At 38.4% G+C, this 11,669-nt stretch overlaps 1 pseudogene; it reads left to right on the top strand.

Annotated features, from left to right (window-relative positions):
• The first annotated feature begins 1,282 nt into the window (after positions 1-1,282).
• Positions 1,283-1,777, top strand: LOC104875949 (annotated as a pseudogene).
• The last annotated feature ends 9,892 nt before the right edge of the window (positions 1,778-11,669 follow it).

The raw sequence follows: 11,669 nt of genomic DNA on the forward strand, positions 1-11,669 counted from the left end.
AACCTTTAGAGGCTATATTTTGGTATGAAAGTGAGAGGAAGAGAAGGATATCTGTAAAGTAATTGATCTTTTCTCTCTGAATAAGATCTTTTATAAGTAAGTTGTATGCCTTGGCCTAGAGTAACCTAGAGTATGGAAAATGATGATAAGAGTGACAGTGAAATAGTACAGGATATCTGACTATGTTAAAGTTGTTTTAGTTTTATTAGGCCCACTAAAATATTCTCAAACCTTAAAAAGTCCAAAATGTTGTTTGAGATGTTAAAATGTTGTTTGTTGGACCTCTATAGATCTCTAATGTAGAATCGGGAAAGAAACTGGCAAAGACTAAAAGTATTTGAAAAAGTAAATGCTTGTCTAAATAGCAGGAAAAAAATCACAGTATAGAGTAATTAGGTTTAGTGTAAAATCTAATTTGTATTCTACAATTGGCATAATCCTTTGCGATCTATCTCCTCTTATCTCTCATCTTATATTTCTCAACTTTCAATGTATTCCAACATCACTTTTACACTTTCTATTATGTATATGTATCAGACTTACTCCAACTAGAGACCTTGCGCTAGCTTGTCCTTCTAAGGTTCTTTTCCCCCATATAATTACATGGCTGACTCCTGCCTATAATTTGGGTCTTTGTTTAAATATTACTTCCTCCCTTGTTGCAATTTATTTAAGTTTATTGCAGTTCAAATCATTATCTAAAGCACTATGGCTCTTTGATAAATAGGCTATCTGAATGAATGATTATTTTACAGAGTATCAGAACAATTTGGGACAAGTGAGAGTCTGGGAACTCAAGCTGCATCAGCAAGGTTTAGTAGAAGCCAGACACAATAGAACTATGACTTCTGAACTCTAATACCAGAAATGTAACTCCAAGCTACAAAATTATTTCTAAATAGCAGAGATGATTTACTTAGTAAGCCACTCCTTGGGCTGATATATTTGGATATTGCATTAATCATTTTAGAATAGAAAGTTTCCATTTTCATTGCTTTCAGACTGTTGCTGTCCATAACTTAGTCCATTTAGTGCTGATATTAACTTTTAGAATAAGTTTTTAGACTTTTATTACAAATTAAATTCACTACTGTAATGTATATTATTTAGGTGGTAGCCCTAAGATCATAGCTATAATATGACCCACAAAAATACTACAAATTTTGGTTTCCCTCTAGGCGAAGTCATAGAATATTTCTTTTTAAAAATGTACTATGCGAAATGGTGTCTTGGTTTGCTTTCTGTTGTTAAAAACATAATCTGGCTTTTTGGCTGTAGCAACATGGCAGTGGTCCCAATGTCAGGGGCGTTGAAGCAAGTGTTGTTGGGGAGAAAGACAGCTGCCATTGCCATTTGCAGGTTGACCAGGTTGTTGAGCACATCCACATGGAGATTGGCACAGGACACAATTCAGGAATTTCAACTTGCACATCACTATATTAACTGGTGTTCCAGAAGAGCATATCAAAACTAGAAAAGTCAGGATCGTTGTTCCTGCTTGCAGTAACAAGCAGTCTGGTGTAAATGACAGAAAGAAATGGATAATGGAGTTGATACCAGACAGCATGGGAAACTCCTTTGATAGGTTGGGCATCAACTGCCGATCTCTTGTCCAGCATGGTTCCAACCTTCAGTACCAAAGAAGACATAGTTGCCTTTGCAGAAAAAAAGTGGATGGAGCTATGACATTGATGAGTGGAAAGTTCCAAAGCCTAAATCCAAGTCTTATGGTGCATACTTTTCTTGGAACAAAGGAACAAGACTACTCACAAAATAGGTTGGCAGTGGCTGTGTCTCTATGCTTGACTGTTAATAGTAATCTGTGCAGTATTTATAGTCTATGTATACACTAATAAATTTGACCTTTAAACTACAAAAAAGCCCCATAATGCCACAAGTTGGGTAAATTATAAAGAGAAGATACTTGTTTTAACTCACAGTTTTTTTTTTTGTTTTTTTTTTTTTGGTTTTTTGAGAAGGGGTTTCACTATGTAGTTGAGACTGACCTGGAACTCACTATGTAGCCCAGGCTGGTCTCGAACTCACAGTGATCCTCCTGTCTCAGCCTCCTGAGTGCTGGGATTACAGGTGTGTGCCACCATGCCCAGTTTTAACTCACAGTTTTTTCCAAAGTTAAAGGGCTAAATATGGTGATGTTTGTTTTGTTTTGTTTTGTTTTTCGAGACAGGGTATCACTGTGTAGTTGAGATTGACCTGGAACTCACTATGTAGCCCAGGCTGGTCTCAAACTCACAGTGATCCTCCTGCCTCAGCCTCTCGAGTGCTGGGATTACAGGTGTGCGCCACCATGCCCAGCTAAATATGGTGATGTTTTTCTTGCTGGAAGAGTCCTGAGGTGACAAAGGGTTCCACATAACAAGAGACAGAGAGCCCACAAGAAACTTAACCAGGATGGTTTTTATAACAGACCCATTCTTGAAATAACCATTTATTGATCAATCCATAAATCTATTAATCATTCATATGATTAATACATTAATACATCTTGGCACAGAGCAGAGTCCTGATCACCTCTTAAAGATCCATCTCTAAAAGGTATCACCTTCTTAATATCTCATAATGGAGATTAAATCTCAAAGGATTTCAGAGAATGCAAGCCATAGCACAAGATGAATTTGAACTATAATAGGAAAAATATTGAATAAACACTACTGTGTGATCAACAGTCTGGGTTAAAAACACATCAGGTCAATGTCCTCATGTTTTTTTATACTCTGCAATTTCCTTTTAAATGTAATTCCTAAAAATACACATGTACACATATAAAGACAATATACTACAATTTATTCATTTGACTAACTTGTATTAAGAAGTATTTATTATACACTAGGACTGTGTAAAGTATGGTGATACTGAAATTAGGCTCTCCTGCAGAGGCTCTCAGTCTTGTGAATGAGAGGGGATTGTAAAGGAATAATATCAGTGTAATAAATTCTGCAATGAAGATGTGAATGGGGCGGGAAAGAAAAGCAAGACTGCTCCATGAAGGCAGGGAATACATCCAGAAGGTAGATGAACTAAATCCTGAAGGGGAAGCTTGAATAGTTGTCAAGTTGAAGAAGGCACTGCAGCTAGACGGAAGTGTTGTGGAGATCCAACCAATAGGACTTTGCAGGGAATTTCAAGAAACTAGGCACAAGAATATAAATGTGAGACAAATTAACACAGGCAAAGTATGGAAGAGCACCTCATGAAGAGTTATTTGTGGACACTGTTGACATGTTGTTGTATGTGTGGGTGGTAAAATTCTTTCCAGTAGAAGTATTTAATATCCTTGGTCCCAATCTATAGTTTTATGGAAATCTAGAAGTGTTCTAAATTTTGGTAGCCATTCTTGAACGTGGTCAGAATTCATCCAGATTCGTGTTATCCATATACTCATATAGTCTCCTCCCACGTTGCAACTGGGTTGTTCTGTGTGGCCAATAGCACAGAGGTGACAAGTCCCTTTGGAGTTTGAGTTATCCATGATTGGTCTGTCTTGGTGTCTGTCTGTCTGTCTCTCTCACTTGTATAAACACACACACACACACACACACTCAAATACTCATATCACTCTAGGGAAAGCCAGGGGCCATGTCTGCTAGGCATCACTATGGAACTGAAGCTTCCTGTCCACAGTCACGTGAGTGAGCATAGACCCATATCCTCCCGCCCATTCAGATAATTGTAGTTGTGGCCAACAACTTGACTGCCATCTCAGTAGAGCAAGAGCCTCCTACTTAAGCAAGTTTGGCTTCCAGATCCACAGAAGTTAATATGAGATAATGAGTCTTTGTTTTATGCTTTTGAGTTATGATATGTTTTGATAGCAACAGGAATATACCATTCTTTTGCAGATGCCCTGTAGGGGAAGAGCACAGATATGAAGTGTAACCTGCAGGTCTGCGCTAAATGCTTTGAACTTTGGGCAGCGGGGAGTCACTGGTGGATTTGGGGGAAGAGAACGATACAAGTAATTCTGGTTTAAAATAATTGAATTTTCTTTGAACATATATTTTTCTAGTCCCTCCTTGATTCCGCACTATTGTTTGTTCATCTGCCCCCGAAAGGCCTAACAGACCCCATGACAGTTGTTGATTTATTGTCCTCCTGACTATAGTATGATCCTTCTCAGAACAGAGATGGATTCTTACTATTTTAAAACATAATTATTTTTGTCCCTTGAATCTTGCTGAGCATAGTGAAAGGTACTCAGTAAACACCTGCTGATTAATCAAGTGATAGGAGTGAAAAGAAGGAAAGCCTGCAGGTAAGGTGCTGGGTTAGCAGGATATTACATAAGCTCACTGGAAAAGTGACAAAGGAAATGTACTTTAAAGATGTTAACATTTCACCTGCATTTATGGTTAGCTTTGGAAGTAGAGCTATGAGGGACATTATTTAAAAGTCTTTGTACTGCCTCCTGGTTTGGCCACTGAGATACAAAGTGGGGACCCTAATAGGTGCAATATTTTGGCACATTCCAGTAATGTTATGTGAAGTTCCAAGTTACAAAGCAACAATAAGAAAAGGCCAAAAAATAAAAAATAAACTAAAAATAGTCGAGGGGTTCCTTGCGCTTTTGAATGTAATGATTTGGCTTTTAATAGTTGGTTTCTAGCTGGTTTATAAACAGTTTAAGCAGGAATAAACAGCATAATGCATAAATGTAGAGTTGTAAATTTATAGAAGTAAAAAAGTTTGATTACCTGAAGATACATGAGTACATGTAATAAGATACATGAAGTATCTTATTTTTTTAAAAAAATGCAAGTGCAAGAAAATTACAGAGATTCCACTTGAAATTCTCTTTTACAAAACAAACTTTATTGGAAATTCTGCATATATCCTGGACTTACTGGTAAAATTTACAAATGTCTCTCATTGATGCAAATATCTTAAGGTGGAAATAATTATATAACTCGAAGAATAGTCAGGAAGGTACATTGATATTCAAAACATAAAGATATCATGTCATCTCAGTATGCCATCCTTCAGAAAAGTGGAGAAAAGTGTCCAAGTGGCTCATTGCTCCTTTTTATTCTTTTCTTCATATCATTTTCCAGTTACTCAGACTGAGGTATATTGAGTAGTGTAGTGGTAGGTTTGGAAGTGTAGAAATAAGACACAAAAACAACTCCAGATGTACTCAGCTACTTCATCTTTGACAAAGGAGCTGACCATCTCCACAGGAGGAAAGATAGCCTCTTTAATAAATGGTGTTGGAAAAACTGGATCTCAACCTGCCAAAGATTAAAACTGGACCCTTCTCTTTCACTATGCACTAAACTAAAATCCAAGTGGATTAAAGACCTAAATATTAAAACAGAAACACTAAACTTGCTGGAAGATAAGTTAGGCAGATCTGTGGAAGACATTGTCATAGGAAAAGACTTTATGAGCAAATCTCAGTAGCACAGGAACTAGCAGAAAGAATCAACAACTGGGATCTCATCTTATTAAAAAGCTTCTGCACTGCAAAAGAAACCATAAACAGAACTAAGGACAACCTACAATGTGGGATAATTTTTTTACCAGCTGCTCCTCAGACAAAGGACTACTATTCAGAATATTAAAGAACTCAAAACAATCAGCCCCCCAAAATATAAAGACCCAATTCAAAAATGGGCATCTGAAATGAACAGACACTTCTCAGACAAACAAGTAAAAGCAGCAAGTAAATATATGAAAAAATGTTCCACATCACTGGTCATTCTAGAGATGTAGATGAAAACAACACTTAGATTCCTCCTTACCCCACAAAGAACGGCTGCTCTGAAGAAATCAATCAATAACAAATGCTGGCGAGGTTGTGGGGAGAAAGGATCCCTTCTCCATTGTTGGTGGGAGTGCAGACTGGTGCAACCACTATGGAAATCAATATGGAGATACCTCAAAGAGTTGGGACTAGAGGTTCCATTGAACTCAGCCATCCCTGTGCTGGGTATCTTTCCAAAAGAATTAAAGGAATCATATCATAGTAATATACATACACCTATGTTTATAGCAGCATGCACAGTTTGGAATAGCTAAAAGTTGGAAACAGCCCATTTTTCCATCAGTTGGAAACTATATAAAGAAGATGTGGTTTTTCTATAAAATGGAATACTACTCAGCCACAAAGAATGAGAAACTAGATTCATTAATAGGAATGGATACATATAAATAAGTCACACATGTGTAAATACCGAATAGTTTCTCTGGTGTGAAAAACTATAATGGTACATAAGATCCTAATGAGATAATTGACCATGTGAAATAGGAAGAAAAGGGCTAAAGGTGTAGGGAAAGTGCAAGGGTAGGGGAAAGGGAATAAGGGAAAAGAAAAAAGTATGAGAAAATGAAAAAATGGAAATAAAGTGTTTGTAAATGGGGAGGGGTGGAGGGGGTGAAGGGAGGGTAGGGACAAGGGGAAAAAATGAGACCTAAGACCTGTCATGTAAAGGTACAGGATCCCAATGATGAATGTAACTGTACTGTATGCCTAGAATGTATCAATAAACTCAATAAAAAGAAAAAAATTGAGAGAAATTGCACCACTAAGTATTGCAGTGTTGTATTAAAACAATCTCAAAACCCACACAGATATCATATATTTTATTCTTTTCTACAATGCTTCCTATGAATAAATGAGGCATTTAATTTCATTATTTTCCTAAATAAAGCCAATTCTTTCTCCTTGTATTTCCTTCAGTTTAAAACTGTGTTTTAGCTGAAATCTTTGTTTTCTCTTGAAGCCAAACAATTGTTGCCCAATTTCTTGTTTCATAAGAGCAGATCTTATTTTGGTAAACTGGTTTTAAATTTTATTTGTAATGTTACTTTAATTTCATCTCACCCACATCACCACACACACACATGCACACACACACACACACACACACACACACACAGAGAGAGAAAGAGAGAGAGAGAGAGAATCATAATAATTAGGAAATAAATTATTGCTGGAAGAAAAGGGCTAAAGGTGTAGGGGAAGTGGGAGGGGTAGGGGAAAGGTAAGAAGGGAAAAGAAAAAATATGAGAATAGGAAAATCATGGAAACAAAGTCTTTGTAAATAGGGAAGGGAGGAGGCGGTGAGGGGAGGGCAAGGGAATTGGGAAAAAGTATGAACAAAGATAACATCATGTAAAGGTACAAGACGCCAATGGTGACGGTAACTACATTATTTACCTAAAATGTACCAAGAAACTTAATTAAAAAATTGCTAGTAGGGCATCAATATTGTTTTAAAAACATTATGACAAAAGATATTTCTTTGTCTTTTCACTATTTCTGACCGTGAGATTACTCCTTATATAATTAAGGTAGTATAAGTATTTGATTACCACATGTGCTCTTAGTTTAGAAATATGAAATAGAAATAATATAGCTCCTCAGGAATTATCATGCAGAAGAATTAAAATGACCTTTCAAAGATTTGGTTAAAATATTTATTACATTTAATGACTTTCATCATTGCACAGATGAGCCATTTTGTTTCTCAATGACAAACTGCTATGCAGAAGGAAAAAGCTAAACAAGAACTTTCAAACCGATTAGAAGTATTTGCTTAGATTAGAAATATTTGCTTAAGTTACTATACTCATTTTTTTTCCACACAGAAGCTATTGAACATTTTTTTAAAGTAGAAATACAGTTTGGTTTGTTTTTTCAAAAAAATTTTAAAGGCTGGTAAATGACTCCTATTTCTTATTTCATTTTTCTGAAAAGATGAACTGAAGCTGCTCAGTGTTTCCCCATCCGTGGTAATGTTACTTCTTTTATAATAATTCTTGTATCTACCTTTTTTCTCCTGTGTTTGTTGCAATGACTGTGTGGGTAAAGAGTAGCACATTTCAAAATTAGTGTTTAGGATTTCTTTAGAGATAATATTTCATTTTAGAAGCTTTTAAACCATTTAACCCATTAAATCGCATATTTTCTGAGAATCTTTCACTAAATCAGAACAAGTTTGTACTGTTCCTTTAGTCCCAGATTTTATCTCAGCATGTGCCAGCTGAAGACATAAAGTGTGTTGTGCAAATATGTCCACTTGCCAAGTTTTTATATCTGAGAAATATAAATAATAAGAGCCATAAGCAAACAAACAAACAAACAAACAAAAATCATTTAGTAATTCTTATAATTGTAGTTAAACAACTGGTTAGGAAATTTTGAGAAAAATGTGAATTGTGTGGTAAGCGGATACATGACCAGAAAATTTTATAATTATTTTAAAAGTCCTTTCTTTCCCCTGCCTTCCCTTTCTCTTCTCTTCTTATTCTAGGGCCATCCTGTTTTCCTTCTATTTGTGAGTGTCTTTTCCTTAGACATTAAATCTTTTGGCTCCAGGTGTCTCCCTTTCATTTATATTTTCTTAAACAGTTTTTCACATCTTCTACTCTCTTTCCTCTGTGTCTCTCCATCTCCTTGCTTTTTCCACTTTTCTCAGATATCATCAATAAACTCTTGCTTAGGACATTTAAAATATCAACTTGAAGAGCATATTTATTACAGCATTATTCACATCATACGAACGTGCATTTAAAAGGTAGCATAAACATTGATTTCGAATACCCTATCCCTTAGATAGTGTAATTTATTCTTTGAAATTGCACAAACATTCTTTGCATATTCAAATTAAGATAATGTCTTTGGAAATGCTTTGATTATAAATTTTAGGCATATTAAGGAAGCTGCAATTGTTGGGGGTTGATTTTTTTTGGAGGATTGATTGATTATTCATGGGCTTCATCGGTATCCTGAGGTAGCTTGGTTTGCTGTTGCCCTTATGTTAAGCAATTCACACATATTTAAACCTCAGCACAGTCCTGTAAAGTAAGCTTATCAGCCTTGGATTACAAATGCAAAAATTGTAACAAGTTATTGAACTTCTCAAGTTTTCACCTCTCATAAATGTAAAAGTGAGCAGGTGCTTATATATTAAGATGCGGAAGGAGACTCAATGGCAAAAGATTTTAACATTTTAATATGCTCAGTGGCCAATCAACAGACTTTGAGTGATTTAAAGGCCAATCATTTACCCCAAGGCCCCTGACCCTTAGTACTGTTTGTCTCTTCCCTATCTGGCCTGCTGAGAGGCTGTTTTCTAGTCCTATCAAACTCTTTTCCTTTTGTGCACATTATATTAAGTCCAACCCAGACTCTTCGCCTTTGCTGAATGGGGTATTCATTTGTGCCCCTTATTTGGCCTGAAGTGGAGTTAATGCTAGCGCTGTATGCTACACAATTACTTAAAAAACAAGATGACATGCTGATGGATCTGCAGTAAGTGGTCTCACTTGACAGCACGGTGATCTAACTTTGCCTTACACAGTCTTTTAACCAACTCTCTTATTAGGTACAACTCTTCATTCTGCACTTTCAAAGGAACCCAGGGTTTTCAAATCCTAAAACAGTGCAGTTTCTGAGGAGATAATCTTTTATCTCCAGAGCAGACACATTCAGCTTCCTCCCTGTCTTTGAAGTCATATAGTACAGATCCCAGCTTCCTGCACCACCCCTGCCCTCTGTGGATCTCTTTCAGTTGGGTTATTCAACGGAGGAGTGTGGGTTTGGGGGTTCAATTTATCACACTGTATTGAAAATCTAAAAATCTTTTTTTTTTTCACATAGGAAGATAGCAGTGCATGAAAATCACTGCTTTTGGAGTCAGATTCCCCTACTTACTCAAGTCGGGCACAGAGAGAAAATGATCTCTGTACACTCTGCTGGAGTGACAGAACTGGCTTGGACTGCCCCAGTTTGGTGGGGGAGCCGCTCCATATCAGGGCTCACAGGTAATTCAGATATCCTGGCTCTGTGTGCTAAGGGTCCAAAAGGCTTACAGGAGCTTTGTGGCCTGGAGCAAATCAGCCTATTTTTAAGGTCCCTGTATAGACACGGGGATCACAATTTCCACATCTGAGTACTCTCTTGAGAATCACAGGAGCTGTCATATTTTGGAAGTGCTGAGTGCTATGTGTTCATTTGCAAAGGACCGCTGAATGAACCCTGGGCCTTCTTTAGTAGCTCTGCCAACAAAGCATACTTTCCATGATGCCAGTGCTCATGTAGTCGATAAAGGAGTGATTCACTTGGACACCCTTGGAATACAGTGGGGGCTGATTTGAATTCAGGGGAACTTGGAGACCAGAGAGGTGCATTCAGCAGCTAAATTGGATGAAGGAGGGTTAAAGGAAGCCAGTGACCACAGTCTTTCGCCATCAGACATCATTTGATTTGAGCACTTGGGGAGGAATAGAGTATATTGTAGTGTCAGGGAAACAGTGTAGTGCTTTGCTCCTCCATTGAAAGGGAACAGCTGAGGTGGCTATTTAAATACTGTTTTTTTTCTATTTTGCATTGGATTATGTCATTTCTGCTTAGCCATTCTCTCTGAATTATTCTTCTCCTGCAAAATCATTTGTTTACAGCTGCTCACGTTCGGATGCTTCCCAGGGTCAGGGCAGGCCCCTCTTTCTCACCTGGGACTGAGGAGTATGTATGTTTACACTGACGACTGCAGATATTGTCACACCAAGGCAGAATGCCTTTGGCGTAGCATTAAGGCAAAAGATTTCATCCAAATTGTCACTAAAGTGTGAAGAACAGGACAGCTTGAAAAATCTTAGATCCAGATAATAATTTATACCACTTTTCTCTTTTAATCTTTCAAGCTTCCACCTCCCAGATTTATTTCATCTTCACTTGGCTGTTTGTTTTGTTTTTAAAACCTCTTATTTGAGATGTAATAGCATACAACTCGGGCCTTTAAAATGTACAACGCAATGGTTTATCCTCTGTTCACAGAGTTGTGCAACCATCACTACCATCGATTTTAGAACACTTTCAACATCCTAAAAGAAATTCCACAGCCATGATTTGTTTTCTCATTAGAAAAAATAAGAGGAGGGCAGAAACCCTAAAGGGGCAAATTAGAAGGGCGTAAGCGGATCCTCGCTGCTTGGCCTCCAGCTCCCGGCAGGGAGTACACAGACCGCGAAGCCCCTTTCTCCTGGGCACCTTCCCAGCGGCCTGCCAATCACTGGTCCACTTGTCCCAGTCAGTCCAGCAGCCGCTTGCACTCCTCCTACCTCTCAGCTGTCGGGAAATCCTGGAGCAATCATTTTCCTAGAGCTCTTAGTGTTTTTAGGAACCAGGAACCGAGCTAAATTTTAAAGAAACGAATGCATACATAAATAAAAATAATAAGTCAGAGGTCTGATTTCAGGGCTCAGGGTTGTGTATTCCGGGGTGTGGCCGCCCACAGCGATTAAGCTGGGGGCGCCGCGGCTACTTGCTTGTTTGAAAAGTGCGAGCAAGTTGGTGGTTTTGGCCTGGGGCTGGGCATACTTGTGGGTCTAAGTTCCTGGATCCTCCGCTGTTTGGGGGCTATTTTCCTGGTAAAGCTGCGGGCAGGGAAACGCTTGAGGGAGTCGTAACCCAGCTCCCACTACAAGGCCTTGACACCGCCCTCCTCCCCCGCAGCTCCTGGGTCCCCACTCCAGCCTGTTGCTCTCTCAGTGGCTCCAGGTCGGTTTTTCTCGGCGACTCTAGAGTGACTTCCAAAGTTCTGGGCTCTGGGCACACCTCGGCATTTGCGCCCGCCTCCCTCCAGGCTGCCCAGAGGTCGCCCGCGCCGGTGGCCCGGGAAGCGCACAGAACTCTCTGCGGGCCTCAG

This window comes from Fukomys damarensis, unplaced genomic scaffold (assembly GCF_012274545.1).
Source record: "Fukomys damarensis isolate Sample0158 unplaced genomic scaffold, DMR_v1.0_HiC HiC_scaffold_15, whole genome shotgun sequence".
Classification (NCBI taxonomy): domain Eukaryota; kingdom Metazoa; phylum Chordata; class Mammalia; order Rodentia; family Bathyergidae; genus Fukomys; species Fukomys damarensis.